Source organism: Symphalangus syndactylus, chromosome 7, assembly GCF_028878055.3.
Source record: "Symphalangus syndactylus isolate Jambi chromosome 7, NHGRI_mSymSyn1-v2.1_pri, whole genome shotgun sequence".
NCBI lineage: Eukaryota > Metazoa > Chordata > Mammalia > Primates > Hylobatidae > Symphalangus > Symphalangus syndactylus.
The window spans coordinates 47,436,022-47,453,023 of NC_072429.2; the positions used below are offsets into that span (position 1 = coordinate 47,436,022).

General features: G+C 45.9%; 1 long non-coding RNA gene and 1 pseudogene across 1 annotated transcript; both read right to left on the minus strand.

The window, feature by feature from the left end:
* Window positions 1–544: 544 nt before the first annotated feature.
* Window positions 545–14,185, minus strand: LOC134737119 (uncharacterized). Its single transcript, XR_010121708.1, has 3 exons — window positions 14,084–14,185; window positions 4,443–5,179; window positions 545–1,888 (listed from the first exon to the last, which is right to left on the minus strand). It is a non-coding gene; the product is annotated as an uncharacterized lncRNA (long non-coding RNA).
* On the minus strand, window positions 8,791–11,326 carry LOC129486312 (nuclear receptor coactivator 4-like; annotated as a pseudogene).
* Window positions 14,186–17,002: the final 2,817 nt, after the last annotated feature.

Genomic DNA, 17,002 nt, shown 5'->3' on the forward strand with positions numbered 1-17,002 from the left:
TGCACAACCCTGAGCAGATGAATTTCTGGCTTCTCATGCAGTCTTGGTTCATTGCCCTGGTAGATCTCCAGGCTAAAGAGAGAGTATCTATTCCTCCTTTTCCTCTTCCTAGTCTGTATTCATTCATTCATCCCTCAAAGGGGAGAGAGAGCCTTCTCTTAGCCAGGCCTGGGATACAGCCATGAACCAGATAGACAGCTGTCTCTGTCCTCGTCCAACTGGCCACCAGGTGTCACCAGTGCCAGTCACATGGCCTCTTGCAGGCCTGAGAAGTGATGGGCTGGGATGGGGAAGTATGGATGAGTGAACCTGGCCAGCTCTGCTCAGCCAGCCTAAGTTCCAGTTGGGCACGGTGGCTCACGCCTGTAATCCCAGCACTCTGGGAGGCCAAGGCAGACAGATCACTTGAGGCCAGGAGTTCGAGACCAGCCTGGCCAACATGGTGAAACCCCGTCTCTATTAAAAATAGAAAAATTAGCCGGGCATGGTGGCATGTGCCGGTAGTCCCAGCTACTCGGGAGCCTGAGGCACAATAATCGCTTGAACCTGGTAGGTGGAGGTTGCAGTGAGCTGAGATCGGGCCACTGCACTGCAGTCTGGGCGACAGAGTGAGACTCTGTCTCAAAAAACTGAAAAAAGCAAAAACAAACAAAAAAAGCAAGTTCCTCAAGTGGAAAAAAAATCTATCTCCTCAATCCTCCCTCGCCATAAAGATACATTCATGGCTTCCTCAACAGCCCAGCTGGCGCGGGACCTTGGGAATTCACAACCTCTGTCCAGTCTGGAATTCTTCCTGCAGGCTGTTCCTCATAGAGAGCCCACTAGCCTTCTTGTTAACCCCTTTGGTGACAACAGCTCACTACTTCACAATGCAATCTATGTTATTAGAAGGTTCTTCCTGATTTAGAACCAAAATTTGACATTCACTTTGACTTGTCCTACTTCTGCCATCTGTGTTCATAAAGAGGAAGGCTCTTCTGCCAAACCTGGCCCTGCAGGCACTTTAAGGGATTGTTCCGGTATCCTGAGTTTGTTCATTTATTTGTTTGTTCACTCATTCATGACTCTATACAGAGCATTTGCTGTGTGCCAGGCCTTGGGGCCATAGCAGAGAATACATAAGGTTGAAGCCTGTCCTCCTGTGGTTTATAGTCTGTCCAAGAAGCCAACAACAAAACCTACAGTAATAATAACACATGGACATGGCCAAATAGGAAAGATGTGGGTGGACCTGGAGCAGGAGGCAAGGCCCTCACCCACATGGGGACTGGGAAGACTTCTTGGGGTCATTTCCCTGTGGTTAGGCAGAAGGTGAGCAACTTCCATGAAGTTCCAAGTTTCAAAGAAAAACGGAGGGTTTTGCTGATGTGCTGAGCTTAGTCTGCTCACTGGAAAATGCAGCATCATGGGAAGGGATGGGGTGTTTGGAGGATGGAAGAGGGATGGGAAGAGCCACCTAAGCAGTGAGAGAGAGTACGGAGTGTCTGGAGGCAGACAAGGCCCAGTCTTGTGGGGGCACACAAGGGAGGAAGAAACTATTGTGTCCGGAATTGGTTCCTTCCGGTGGGTTCTTGGTCTCACTGACTTCAAGAATGAAGCTGTGGACCTTCGCAGTGAGTGTTATAGTTCTTAAAGATGGTGTGTCTGGAGTTTGTTCCTTCAGATGTTCGGATGTGTCCGGAGTTTCTTCCTTCTGATGGGTTCGTGGTCTTGCTGACTTCAGGAGTGAAGCCGTGGTCCCTTGCAGTGAATTTTACAGCTCTTAAAGGTGGCGTGTCTGGAGTTTTTCATTCCTCCCGATGGGTTCGTGGTCTCACTGACTTCAGGAGTGAAGCTGCAGACCTTCCCAGTTGTAGGGACCAGCCCCACAGGGTTGGTGGGCTTCTCCCTGTGTGCGGCGACGAGAGAGTGTAGAAATAAAGACACAAGACAAAGAGATAAAAGAAAAGGCAGCTGGGCCCGGGGGACCACTACCACCAATGCGCGGAGACCGGTAGTGGCCCCGAACGTCTGGCTGTGCTGTTATTTATTGCATACAAAGCAAAAGGGGCAGGGTGAGGAGTGTGAGTCATCTCCAATCATAGGTAAGGTCACGTGGGTCACGTGTCCACTGGACAGGGGGCCCTTCCCTGCCTGGCAGCCAAGGCAGAGAGGGAGAGGAGACAAAGACAGCTTCTGCCATTATTTCTGCATATCAGAGACTTTTAGTACTTTCACTAATTTACTACTGCTATCTAGAAGGCAGAGCCAGGTGTACAGGATGGAACATGAAGGCAGACTAGGAGCGTGACCACTGAAGCACAGCATCACAGGAGACGGTTAGGCCTCCGGATAACTGCGGGCAAGGCTGACTGATGTCAGGCCCTCCACAGAGGTGGAGGAGCAGAGTCTTCTCTAAACTCGCCCGGGGAAAAGGAGACTCCCTTTCCCGGTCTGCTAAGTAGAGGGTGTTGTTCCTTGACACTTTTCGCTACCGCTAGACCACGGTCCGCCTGGCAATGGGCGTCTTCCCAGACGCTGGCATCACCGCTAGACCAAGGAGCCCTCTGGTGGCCCTGTCCAGACATAACAGAAGGCTTGCACTCTTGTCTTCTGGTCACACCTCACTATGTCCCCTCAGCTCCTATCTCTGTATGGCCTGGTTGTTCCTAGGTTATGATTATAGAGCAGGGATTATTATAATATTGGAATAAAGAGTAATTGCTACAAACTAATGATTAATGCTATTCATATATAATCATATCTAAGATCTATATCTGGTAATAACTACTCTTGTTTTATATCTTATTATACTGGAACAGCTCGTGTCCTCGGTCTCTTGCCTCGGCGCCTGAGTGGCTTGCTGCCCACACCCAGTGAGTGTTATAGCTCTTAAAGGTGGCACGTCCGAAGTTGTTTGTTCCTCCCAGTGGGTTTGTGGTCTTGCTGGCTTCAGGAGTGAAGCCGCAGACCTTCGCAGTGAGTGTTACAGCTCAGAGAGGTAGTGCGGACCCAAAGAGTGAGCAGCGGCAAGATTTATTGCTAAGAGAGAAAGAACAAAGCTTCCGTGGTGTGGAAGGGGACCCAAGCAGGTTACCACTGCTGGCTCGGGTGGCCAGCTTTTATTCCCTTATTTGGCCCTGCCCACATCCTGCTGATTGGTCCATTTTACAGACTGCTGATTGGTCCATATTACAGAGTGCTGATTGGTCCGGTTTTACAGAATGCTGATTGGTACATTTACAAACCTTTAGCTAGACAGAGCGCTGATTGGTGCGTTTTTACAGAGTGCTGATTGGTGTGTTTACAAACTTTTAGCTAGACACAGAGTGCTGATTGGTGTGTTTACAATCCTTTAGCTAGACAGAAAAGTTCTCCAAGTCCCCACCCGACCCAGAAGCCCAGCCAGCTTCACCTCTCACTATGAGGGAACTGGCCCAAGATGAAGGAAGAAGCCCCTTTGGGCCCCTGAATGCCATCTCAATGACAGTGTTCAAGGCCCAGATCTAGCCTGATGTGGGTCACCTCTCTTGCAGGCACTGCATTTCCACTAACACGGCCCAAGGGAACATCAGCCTTTGGTTTCTATTTTTTGAGACAGAATCTGTCTCTATTGCCCAGGCTGGAGTGCAGCGGAGCAATTTCGGCTCACTGAAACCTCTGCCTCCCAGGTTCAAGCGATTCTCCTGTCTCACCCTTCCCAAGTAGCTGGGATTACAGGCGTGCACCACCATGCCTGGCTAATTTTTGTATTTTTAGTAGAGATGGGGTTTCACCATGTTGGTCAGGCTGGTCTCAAACTCCTGACCTCAAGTGACTCACCTGCCTCAGCCTCCCAAAGTGCTGGGATTACAGACATGAGCCACCACATCCAGCCAGCATCAGCTTTTTTTTTTTTTTCAGATGGAAGTTTGCTCTTGTTGCCAAGGCTAGAGTGCAATGGCACGATCTCAGCTCACTGCAATCTCTGCCTCCCAGGTTCAGGCAATTGTCCTGCCTCAGCCTCCCGAGTAGCTAGGACTACAGGCATGTGCCACCATGCCCGGCTAATTTTGTATTTTTAGTAGAGACAGGGTTTCTCCATGTTGGTCAGGCTGGTCTCAAAGTCCCGACCTTAGGTCATCCACCTGCCTCAGCCTCCCAAAGTGCTGAGATTACAGGCGTGAGCCACCGCGCCCAGCTCAGCATCAGCTTTTTGATCATGACTCAAAGTACACCTGTGGCCCTTCAAAGCCCTCAAGGATTCTTCACTCAAACTGCTGAGAGACCAAGATACCCCCATCTTGGGATCACACAGCTGTGTTAATGAACCTAAGACTGAGCTTTATTTCCATTTTTCTCTTATTTCCTTTTTTCTCTGTTTTGATTATACAAGCAATACATGCTCATTTTAATAAAAAATTTAAAATACAATGTTTGTTATCTTATAGTTTCTGAGATTCAGGAATTTGGGAGTGGCTTACCTGGGTAGTTCTGGCTCAGGGTTTCTTATGAGAGTGCAATCAGGACGTCATCCAGGGATGCAATCATCCGGAGGCTTGACTACGGCTGGGGGTTGACTGCCAAGGTGGCCGGTTGTCTCAATCAATCAATCAATCAATCAATAAAACTAAAAATAAAAATTTAAAGGTACAAAAGTGCAAAAGCATATGCAGTTAAAAGCGAGTCTTGGCCAGGTATGGTGGCTCACGCCTGTAATTCCAGTACTTTGGGAGGCCGAGGTGGGCAGATGACTTGAGGCCAGGAGTTCCAGATCAGCCTGGGCAACATGGTAAAACCCCTTCTCCACAAAAGATACAAAATTTAGCCGGGTGTAGTGGTGCACATCTGTGGTCCCAGCTACTCGGGATGCTGAGGTGGAAGAAGCACGTGAGCCCAGGAATTCGAATTCAAGGTGATAAAGTGACCCTGTCTCAAAAAAAAAAAAAAGGCCGGGCATGGTGGTCCACTTCTGTAATCCCAGCACTTTGGGAGGCCGAGGTGGGCAGATCACATGAGGTCAGGAGTTCGACACCAGCCTGAGCAACATGGTGAAACCCCGTTTCTACCAAAAGCACAAAAATTAGCCTGGCGTGGTGGCGCACATCTGTAATCCCAGCTATTCGGGAGGCTGAGGCAGGAGAATTGCTTGAACCCAGGAGACAGAGGTTGCAGTGAGCTGACACAGTGCCCCTGCACTCCAGCCTGGGCAACAGAAATTCTGTCAAAAAAAAAAAAAAAAAAAGACATATAGATTAGTGGAAAAGAATTGATAATCCATAAATAAACTCTCACATTTACAGTCAATTGATTTTTTTTTTTTTTTGGAGCTGGAGTCTCACTCTGTTGCCCAGGCTGGAGTGCAGTGATGTGATCTTGCCTCACTGCAACCTCCGCCTCCCAGGTTCAAGTGATTCTCCTGCCTCAGCCTCTTGAGTAGCTGGGAATACAGACGTGTGCCACCACATCAGGCTAATTTTTGTATTTTTAGTAGAGATGGGGTTTCACCATGTTGGTCAGGCTGGTCTCGAACTCCTGACCTCAAGTGATCCGCCACCTCGGCCTCCCAAAGTGCTGGGATTACAGGCATAAGCCAACGTGCCTGGCCCTGTCACAGTTGATTTTTATTTTCAGCAAGGGTGCCAAAACACTTTAATGTGAAAAAGAATAGTCTTTCCAACAAATGGTGCTGGGACAACTGAATATGTACATGGAAAAGAATAAATGTGAATTCCTATCTCACACCATATAAAAAAGAACTCAAAATGGATCAAATACCTAAATATAAGAGCTAGAACTATTTACACTCTTAGAAAAAGACATGGGCATAAATCTTTGTGACTTGCTCAGGCAAGAGTTTCTTAGATATGGTACCAAAAGGACAAATAACAAAAGAAAAAGTAGGCCGGGTGCAGTGGCTCACTCCTGTAATCCCAGCATTTTGGGAGGCAAAGGCAGGCAGATCACCTGAGGTCAGGAGTTCGAGACCAGCCTGATTAACATGGAGAAACCCCGTCTCTACTAAAAATACAAAATTAGCCAGGCATGGTGGTGCATGCCTGTAATCTCAGCTACTTGGGAGGCTGAGGCAGGAGAATCACTTGAACCCGGGGGGCAGAGTTTGCGGTGAGCCACGATCCCGCCACTGCACTCCAGCCTGGGCAACAAGAGATAAACTCTAACAAAAAACAAAACAAAACAAAAGGTAGATGAACTGGATTTCGCCAAAATTAAAAACTTTTGTGTTTCACAGGACACCATGAAGACAGCAAAAAGATAACCCAATGTAGTGAGACCTCGTCTTTACAAAAAATAAAAAATTAGCTAGGCATGGTGGTGCGTGCCTGTGGCCCAAGCTACTCGGCAGGCTGAGATGGGAGGATCACTTGAGCTCAGGAGTTTGAGGCTGCAGTAAGCCGTGATCATGCCACTGCAACTCCAGCAGGGGTGACAGCAAGACTCTGTCTCAAAATAAAATAAATAAAGATTGCCGGGAGCAGTGGCTCACACCTGTAATCCCAGCACTTTGAGAGGCTGAGGCAGGCGGATCACTTGAGGCCATGTGTTTGAGACCAGCCTGGCCAACAGGGTGAAACCCCATCTCTACTAAAAATACAAAAATTAACCAGGCATGGTGGTTCATGCCTGTAGTCCTAGCTACTCGGGAGGCTGAGGCAGGAGAGTCACTCAGAAAATCTCAGGAGGCAGATGCTGCAGTGAGCCAAGATCATGTACTGCACTCCAGCCTGCATGACAGAGCAAGACTCCGTTTCAAAAAGAAAAAAAAGAAGAAGAAAAAATTTAAAAAGAATATATCTGATAAGCAACTTGTATCTAGAATAAAGAACTCTTATAACAAAATAATAAATTATTACAATAATAAAAAGACAACCCAATTAAAAAATGAGCAGGGTGTAGTAGTAAGCACCTATGATTCCAGCTACTTGGGAGGCTAAGGTGGAAGGGTCCTTGAATCGAGGAGTTTGAGGCTGTAGTGCACTATGATTACATCTGTGAATACCCACTTCACTCCAGCCTGGGCAACATGGTGAGACCCCCTCTGTAAAAGAAATTTTTTCTTTTCTTTTTTATTTTTATTTTTTTTTGAGACGGAGTCTCGCTCTGTCACTGCCCTACTGGAGTACAATGGCATGATTTCAGCTCACTGCCACCTCCGCCTCCTGGGTTCAAGTGATTCTCCTGCCTCAGCCTCCTGAGTAGCTGGGATTACAGACATGCACCACCACGCCTGGCTAACTTTTTGTATTTTTTTAAATGGCTGTTATGCTTTTAATGGTGGCATATACAAAATTCATCAATGCAAAAGATGTTTTACATACTCATAGACATAGTGATTAATGTAAATTATATCTTGACAATGTAAAGTACAGTGTGTTTGGCCTCAGAAAAGAAAGTAGAGAGTTAGCTGCAACTTAAGATAACCGGAAAGGCTCCTCACGTTGTTTTTGCTCACCACCTTTATTATGATACTTCTAAATGATATCTGGGGAGGGAATTAAAAAATAATACAAAACTCTTTCCAGCTGTGGTTCAAAGAACTCTAGTGAAGCTGTATGGCAATGACATTGTGGGACCATGAACTTTCCCTAGAAGTATTTCCAATAACAGGCAGTTAAGAAGCTTAATAGTTTCAAAGTCTGGAAAGCAGTAAAGATATCTTAGAGAATTTAAAAACATAAACTCCATTTCTCTCCTACAGAGACATTTTAAAGCATGGACATAACTTTAAGGAGATTGAGAAAACATCAGTAGTTTTCATAAAACTTCAATGAACACCCCAAGGCACAAGTGTTGAAAACGGCCTGTTCACTAGAACATCATTTTTGGAGATACAGGTATGCTGTGCTTGCAGTGAGAGGACGACTTTATCCCTAGTTAAAAGTACCAGGTGTCAAGCTCAGCTTCCATTTACACAGGATGCACCAATAATCCCTATGATAGTGAATCATTCAAGTACTATTTCCAATAGGTCTTTTGCCTATTTGCTTAGTCAGTATTGGGGTTCTTTTAAACTCCGTGGGCCTGAAGATTTTTTTTTTTTTTTTGAGACGGAGTCTCACTCTGTCGCCCAGGTTGGAGTGCAGTGGTGCAATCTTGGCTCACTGCAACCTCCGCCCCCAGGGTTCAAGCGATTCTCCTGCCTCAGCCTCCGGAGTGGCTGGGATTACAGGCACCTGCCACTGCGCCCAGCTAATTTTTGTATATTTAGTAGAGATGGGGTTTCACCATCTTGGCCAGGCTGGTCTTGAACTTTTGACCTCATGATCCACCTGCCTCGGATTCCCAAAGTGCTGGAATTACAGGTGTGAGCCACCACACCTGGCTGGTCTGTAGAATATTTTAAAAGGCTAGAACTACCTCAAAAATAGTATCGAAATAATACCGAGCCCTTTTAAAAGAGCTCACTGGATATTTTAATAACATTTATGGAAAGAAAGAAAGACAAAATTTGCAGTAGCTGAGTTCCTTTCAAGTGAAAGGTAATAATGTAGAACTAACATGTAGGCTAAAATGTTTGGTAATTAATGTCAAAAATTGCCAAGATTATTAATATATATTTTGGTAATCACCATTGGGCAGGTTAATTTTTTGTGCAAAATACACTATATATTAATAGAACAGGAAAATCATTATTTCAGACTGCTAACAGAAGAAAACCCACAGCAAGAGAAGCATCTATAGGGCAATTAAATGTTAGGGAAGTTACTAGCTTTAGAATACATCAATACACTTCGATTACGGAAATATTTCATTTTTAAAACTAGAGTGTTTTAATATACTTTCAGTAACAACCCAATCTAAGGAGGCTTGGAGGCTTGTGAAAAAGACATATCCACAAAGATGCTGCATTTCTAGTGTGGGGGTGAATTAATGCTTCTGTAAGGAGGAAGGAACTGAATCACCTCAGCATCAATAAACAGCATTTTTCTTTTAAATAGTAACTCATAATCTGATGACTCAGTTTGCTTTACTAGTTCAAAATTAGGCAGGAGAAGAACTAAGCTAACTGGTCAGACCCAGAAACACAATGATTTGGCAAGCCGCAGTCACTCAGCTCATGATGTGTGATAATCAGCAGAAAGGCTGCTCAACTCTTGTCCATTCCTTCACATCTGTAGAGGAGTTTGATATAACCACTTCTCTTTATCAACTTTAAGCTGCATACAGGCAAAGAGATCATAAACTGCAGGGAGGTGATAATGGTCTCGGGGGAAGTTATGTTTCTCCTGTAGAGGTGAATTAAGTAATACTTCCTGGGTCTTCTTCCAAAGCAGCCACTTGTCTTCTCCAGAGGATAACTGGCTGAGGTTGCCCATCTTCTTTCCTGGCAGGACCCAGTCAGCTGTGTTAAAGGGACACCAGGAAGTGCTCATATGGGCCTTTTAAGCTTTTGCTTGCCAGTTCTGTCTTCAGTACTAGGCACTTCCTTGGGATTTCCTTCTTTATATGGGGGCCTGATAAGCCACTCTGACAAGGGGCTGTTCTTTATGACTTGGAAGGAATCAGCAATTCTAGAAGGAACCATTACCTTTGGTGCTTTAGTTTGTTCTATTAATTCTTTTCTAGAAGGACAGAGCCACATATTCAGGGAATCTTTATGCTTCTCAGGCTCAGGTTTGGGTTCCACGGGCATCCCATTTTTATCCTTTCCTTCTTTCTTCAGAAGCCACTTATACAGAGCCTCCTTCTCACAGTTCTCATCACACACACACTCTGCAAAGCTTGTACAGGGCTCATTGGCTCTGCACACCTCCTCTACCTTACATGGGTCCTGATGGTTCCAGACAAGCCAATCCTCTGTAACCATGCTGGGGGTGGACAATGGTTTATTGGCCTCCAAGTGGTCATTCAGGCACTTCAGATTGCCCATGTTTTCAATCCCCACACTTTGGGGCTGGTTTCCCTGACAGTTGGTACAGGAGTCAGTATTGACAAGCCAATCACTCACATTATAGGACTGGAACAAGGGCTTAAACTTCTCACTGGTTTCACGACTGCCATTCTCAGGCTTCCTCAGCTTATGGGATTCCTGGGGAGTCACCAGCCAATCTGATAGGTCTATCTCATCTTGATCAGGAAGCTTTAGATCTTTAACCTTTTCCATTTCAATGGAGAAATGACTAGTAGTGGAATGGCTGTTACAGTTTTGATAACTTGGTTTCTCAGGAATTTCCTGTTGCTGACTCTTGAGGAGCCAGTTTTCTAAGCCCTTTAGGTTTCCCCAGACATTACTGAAGAAATTGCAGGCTCTGGAAAAAGTCTGGCTATTCTCCAAGGTCTGCTTTTGGGTGAGCCAGTCCTGGGGGTTGGTGCTGGGTATGTAGGGAGCCTGATGACCACTGGCAGGTTGGCTTCCAAGCAGCCATTCGCTGAGAGGGACAGCTACAATACTGGATGCTGACTTCTGCTCTGGCATTGGGTTATAGTTTCTCTTGTCCAGGAAGGGCCCAATATTTGATGAACTAGCATGAGCCATGAAGGGCTCAGGAATTTGAATGATTTTGAGAGACCCAAATGTGGTGATGGTCTGGTGCAGAGCACTTGTGTCAGCTTCAAAGAGCAGGACAGTTGAATCTTTAGGCTTAAGGGTCAGACTGCACAGTCTCTTCAGGCATGCAGAGACTTGATTGGCTAGATCTTTGTTTTGGGTACACTCCAGTTGATGAGTAAGACAACTGAATTGGCCCAATAACCACTAGAGCTACTGAGCCTGCTGTTGAAGTGTCTCCTCTTGAAGCTGATAGATGAGGTCCACCTGTTCATATAGCCACACCTCACGGCTTCTAAGACATTCCAGGTGACAGCTTATGCAACTGTGAATCTGAGCTTTGACCTCTCGCAAGTTATCTTTAATTTGCTGTTCAGCCCGGAGAACTCCACCAATAGCAAGCTCCAAGTCCTTCCATGCATCACTACACCTCAAAAGGGGCTTTTTTTTGAGACGGAGTCTTGCTCTGTCGCCCAGGCTGGAGTGCAGTGGCACGATCTTGGCTCACTGCAAGCTCCGCCTCCCGGGTTCAGGCCATTCTCCTGCCTCAGCCTCCCGAGTAGCTGAGACTACAGGCGCCTGCAACCACACCCGGCTAATTTTTTGTATTTTTAGTAGAGACGGGGTTTCACCGTGTTAGCCAGGATGGCCTCTATCTCCTGACCTCGTGATCCGCCTGCCTCGGCCTCCCAAAGTGCTGGGATTACAGGCGTGAGCCACCACACCTGGCCTCAAAAGGGGTTCTCTATTACTGGAGCTGCCACTCTGGTCTTAGAAGATATTCATTCTGCTAACTGCTCCAGGTCCGAGTGCCTCTCCGAGCGATCCGAGGGGACTTTGGGTGGACTGAGACACGGACCAACAAACCTAGGGCCCAAAGCAATTTTTTGTATTTTTAATAGGGATGGGGTTTTGCCACATTGGCCAGGCTAGTCTCGAACTCCTGGCCTCAAGTGATCTGCTGGCCTCGGCCTCCCAAAGTGCTGGGATTACAGGCATGAGCCACTGCTCCCGGACTAAAAAAATTTTTTTCTTTTGTCTATAACCTTTAGATTTATTTTTATATTTATTAAGCAGTAAGCAAACAGTAAGAGTTGGGGAAGATTACCTAAAATGGTTTCTTTTGGAATAATTTTTTTAAAAATCAAATAACTGTTATTATTTTAAGTTGCATGGGACTGAAGCTGCACCTGGAGAGGAAATTTCATTTTCATGACCTGCAAAATTGATTAGGCAATGAGCTATTATTCCCCACTCCCTGTGAACACATTTATAAACTTCAATGGGGACAAATTCCATCTAATACTCTGAAAACCATTTCTCATCTCATAATTTACCCAAATCATGTGCATGAGTGCAAGAGGAAATAAACAGAAATCTTTAAGCATACATAAGCCACAATGGATTATTAATCTTGTACAGACAATCCAGCATTAAGGCTAATTTGATCTTTTAAACATTTTATGGAAAACATTTTATGGAAAACATTTGACATTTTCACTAGAAAAGCCCACAAGCTATCATAACCCCAAAGGCATACAGCCACGACGGGCAGGACTGGGATTGTGCCAGCGATTATAGTCCCTGGGGTAGATAGCATCTGACAAACAGCTTGGATGAAAGGCTAACTAAAGAGTTTCATTTTCCCATTCTCATCAGTGACGCACACTGTCTGCCCTGGGCCACTGCTGGAATCTGCATTCCTCAAGACAGGGAGCGCCAACTGCTCAAAATAAGTCAGGTTAACCACATAATGTCCAACTTGGCATCCACATTTTCCAGGTGGAGGCTCTAACCCAACTCTAAATAAAGGCCCCTGGATGCCGGACAACATGACATCAAATCCTATTCTTCTCCCTCCCTGTCTGACTTCCTCTCTATAAAATCCACTGGGGTCGCGGTCAGGATTGCAGTCAGGTTGGGGTTGCAATTCAGGTTAGGTCCGGGTCAGGGTCACGATTCAGGCCCTGCTCACCCTGTACCATAGGCCCCCAGCAATTTTTTTTTTTTTTTTTGAGATGGAGTCTCACTCTTTTGCCCAGGCTGGAGTGCAGTGGCTTGACCTCGGCTCACTGCAACTTCCACCTCCCAGGTTCAAGCGATTCTCCTGCCTCAGCCTCCCGAGTAGCTGGGATTACAGGCATGCATCACCACACCTGGCTGATTTTTGTATTTTTAGTAGAGACGGGGTTTCCCCATGTTGGCCAGGCTGGTCTTGAACTCCTGACCTCAGGTGATCCGCCCACCTTGGCCTCCCAAAGTGCTGGGATTACAGGCATGAGCCACTGCACCCGGCCCCCAATTTTTTTTTTTTTTGAGATGGAGTCTCACTCTGTTACCACATTGGAGTGCAGTGGCACGATCTCGGCTTACTGCAACCTCCACCTCCCAGGTTGCAGCGATTCTCTTGCCTCAGCCTCTCAAGTAGCTGGGATTACAGGCACCCACCACCATGCCCAGCTAATTTTTGTATTTTTAGTAGAGACGGGGTTTCACCATGTTGGCCAGGCTGGTCTCGATCTCCTGACCTTGTGATCCACCCGCGTCAGCCTCCCAAAGTGCTGGGATTACAGGCGAGAACCACCGCGCCTGGCCCCAAATTTTTTTTAAATAAAAAAATAAGATATCACTTCACATACACTAGATGGCTAGAATTTAAAAGGCAGAGAATAGCAAATATTGACTAGGATGTAGAGAAACTGGAACCCTCACACATAACTAGTGGGAAAGTAAAATGGTGCAACCACTTGGAAAGCAGTCTGGCAGTTCTTCAAAAGTTTATATATAGAGTTGCCATATGACCAAGCATCCGCTCACCCAGGTACGTACCCAAGAGAAATGAAAATGTGTGTCCACACAAACACTTGGGCATGAAAGATCATTGCAGCATTATTTATAATAGTCAAAAAGTGGAAATAACTCAACTGTCCTTAACTAATTAATGGTCAATAAAAGTGGTATATCAATGGAATATTATACACAATGGAATATTTTTGGCAATAAGAAGGATATAAAGAAATGAAGTACTGATACATGCTACAACATGGGCAAACCTGTAAAACATGATGCTAAGGGCAGGCCGCAGTGGCTCAGGTCTGTAATCCCAGCACTTTGGGAGATCAAGGAGGGCAGATCACCTGAGGTCAGGAGTTCGAGACCAGCCTGGCCAACATTGTGAAACCCTGTCTCTACTAAAAATACAAAAAATTAGCTGGGCATGGTGACTTGTGCCTGTAATCCCAGCTACTCAGAAGGCTGAGGGAGGAGAATTGCTTGAACCCAGGAGGTGGAGGTTGCAGTGAGCTGAGATCGCACCACTGCACTCCAGCCTGTGTGATGGAGCGAGACTCCGTCTCAAAAACACACACATAAAAAACAACAACAAAAAAATGATGCTAAGAAGCCAGACACAATCACATATTGCATGATTCGATTTATGTTGTGTCCAGTATAGGCAAATCTATAGATACAGAAAGCAGATTAGTGGTTGTCTGGGGATGAGGTAGGGGCGTTGGTGATTGGGGTTGATGGCTATATTAATCCATTCTCACACTACTATGAAGAAATACCCCAAGACTAGGTAATTTATAAAGGAAAGAGGTTTAATTGACTCACAGTTCTGCATGGCTGGGGCGGCCTCAGGAAACTTACAATCACAGCAGACGGCAAAGGAGAAGCAGGCACCTTTCTCACAGGGCAGCAGGATGGAATGAGTGTAAGCAGGGGAAATGCCAGACGCTTATAAAGCCATCAGATCTCGTGAGACTCACTAATTATCATGAGAACAGCATGGGGGAAACCACCTCATCATCTAATTACCTCCACCTGGTCCCACCCTTGACCTGTAGGGATTATGGGGATTACAATTCAAGATGAGATTTTTGGTGGGGACAGAGCCAAACTATATCAATGGCTAAAGGTACATGTTTCTTTTGGGAGTGATAAAAATGTTCTAAAATTAACTGTGGTGATGGTTGCACAACTATGTGAATATACTTAAAACCATTGAATTGAATAGCATGCTTTAAGTTGGTGAGCCGTATAATATATGACATATCTCAATAAAGCTATTATCAAAATGAATAAATAAATAAATAAGACTGGGCGCAGTGGCTCACGGCTGTAATCCCAGCACTTTGGGAGGCTGCGGGGTATGGATCACCTGGGGTTGAGAGTTCAAGACCAGCCTGACCGACATGGAGAAACCCCATCTCTACTAAAAATACAAAATTAGCCAGGCATGGTGGTGCATGCCTGTAATCTCAGCTACTAGGGAGGCTGAGGCAGGAGAATTGCTTGAACCTGGGAGGCAGAGGTTGCAGTGAGCAGAGATCACACAATCGCACTCCAGCCTGGGCAACAAGAGCAAAACTCCATCTCAAAAATAAATAAATAAATAAATAAATAAATAAATAAATAAATAAATAAATAAATAAATGGTAGATCTCTGCACCCAGCTAGATACCTCCTTCTAACAAAATGTGGGTCCATTGTTCACTTCCTGAAGATACAGTAGCTCAGCCAGCCAGCTGTGCTTCCCTGCCCCCAATCACGCCATCATCTAGCCCCTCTTTCTTCATCATGTCCACTAGGATAGCATCCTGTTTAGGGAAGACCGTGACACAATAGTTAATTCCATGATGGGACAATAGAATTATAACAGAGGGGCAGCTGGAGTCAGACCCAGAAGCCACCCCTGGATTAGACATCAAATCTCTGTGTCTGCAGGACAGGTGATTTGAGCCCAAGGTAGAAACCAAGGTGAGAGGGGCTGGCAACTCCAAGAGTGTGATTGTCAGTGGTGATAATGATGGTGATGGTGCTGGTGGTGGTGATAAGAGTTAGCAATTACTGGCAGGGTGCAGTGGCTCACACCTGTAATCCCAGCACTTTGGGAGGCTGAGGTGTGTGGATTGCTTGAGCTTAGGAGTTCTAAGCCAGCCTGGACAACATGGTGAAACCCCATCGCTACAAAAAAAAAAATACAAAAATTAGCTAGGCATGGTGGTACAAGTCTATAGTCCTTGCTACTTGGGAGGCTGAGGTGGGAGGATTGCCTGAGTCTGGGAGGTTAAGGCTGCAATGAGCTGTGATTGTCATTGCACTCCAGCCTGGGAGACAGACCCTGTCTCAAAAACAAACAAGCAAACAAAAACAAAAACAAAAAATGACTGGGCAAGGTGGCTCATACCTGTAATCCCAGCACTTTGGGAGGCCGAGATGGATGGATCACTTGAGGTCAGGAGTTCGAGACCAGCCTGGCTAACATAGTGAAACCCCATCTCTACTAAAAATACAAAACTTAGCCAGGTGTGGTGGCATGTGTCTGCGGTCCTAGCTACTCGGGAGGCTGAGGCAGGAGAATCGCTTGAACCCGTGAGGCGGAGGTTGTAGTGAGCTGAGATTGCACCACTACACTCTAGCCTGGGCAACAAAGTGAGACTCCATCTCAAAAAAAAAAAAAAAAAAGACTTAGCAATCACTGAGCATTTACAAATCAGGTCTGCATATGCATTTATGCGTTTTTTCTTTCCATTCTCAAAACAATTCTGTCAGATAAAAGATGTTGCTATCCCTATTTTAGGTATGAGGAAATTTGGGTTTAAAGAGGTTGCATATCTGGGCCAAGGTCACACAGCCAGAAGAAGCAGAGGCCAGATTGGAAACCAGGTCTACTGTGATCAACTAATATTAAAATCCCCCCGATGTCCCTGTTCTGGCAGGATTAAGGGGCACTGAGGTTGTGTGGGCAAAAGAGTGGCTCCATAGAGGCCAGAGGCCTCCCTACCCCATTCACACTCTGTCCAAGGCCCAGGGTCCCCTGAATGAAAGCATGGGGGCTTATTTCTCACCGGGAGCACTGATAATGAATTTCAGGGAAGACTTGTGAAAGCTGTAACTCAGCTGGAAATAGAAATGAGAGCCAGCCCAGACCAGCACTTCCGGGGTGTCTGGAGGGAAGAAGCAACTACCAGAGGAAGGAGCAGGCTGTGGAGCAGAGTGTGGGAACTCAGCACCACCAGCCTGAGAGCTGTAGCCAGTAAGCCAGGCAGCCTGGAACTTGGGCCTAACTTCCCTCCATGGCCCTCAGCTTCCTCTTTGGAGGACCAGATGGTCAGTCTGGAAGAGCTGTGATGTCCCTGCTTATCAATACAGCTGATGTGTCTTACTGCTGAGGACAATCCCATGCATGCACCTGTTGTGACGCTTCCTAGGTACTGAGGCCCTGGCCACAGACCGCAAGGGTCCACCCACCCTCCAATCCCATTCTTATACTACTGACCCTGTTATGAATCAAGTTGTGTCTCCAAAAAGATAATGCTGAAATCCTAATCTATGGTAGTTGTGAATGTGACCTTACTTAGAAATAGGTCAAGTGGTGTGTGGATTGCTTGAGCCTTTGCAGATGCAATTGAGTTAAGGTGAGGTCATTAGGGTAGGTCCTAATCCAATGACTGGTGCTTTTTTTTTTTTTTTTTTTGAGACAGAGTCTTACTCTGTCCCCCAGAATGGAGTGCAGTGGTGCAATCTCAG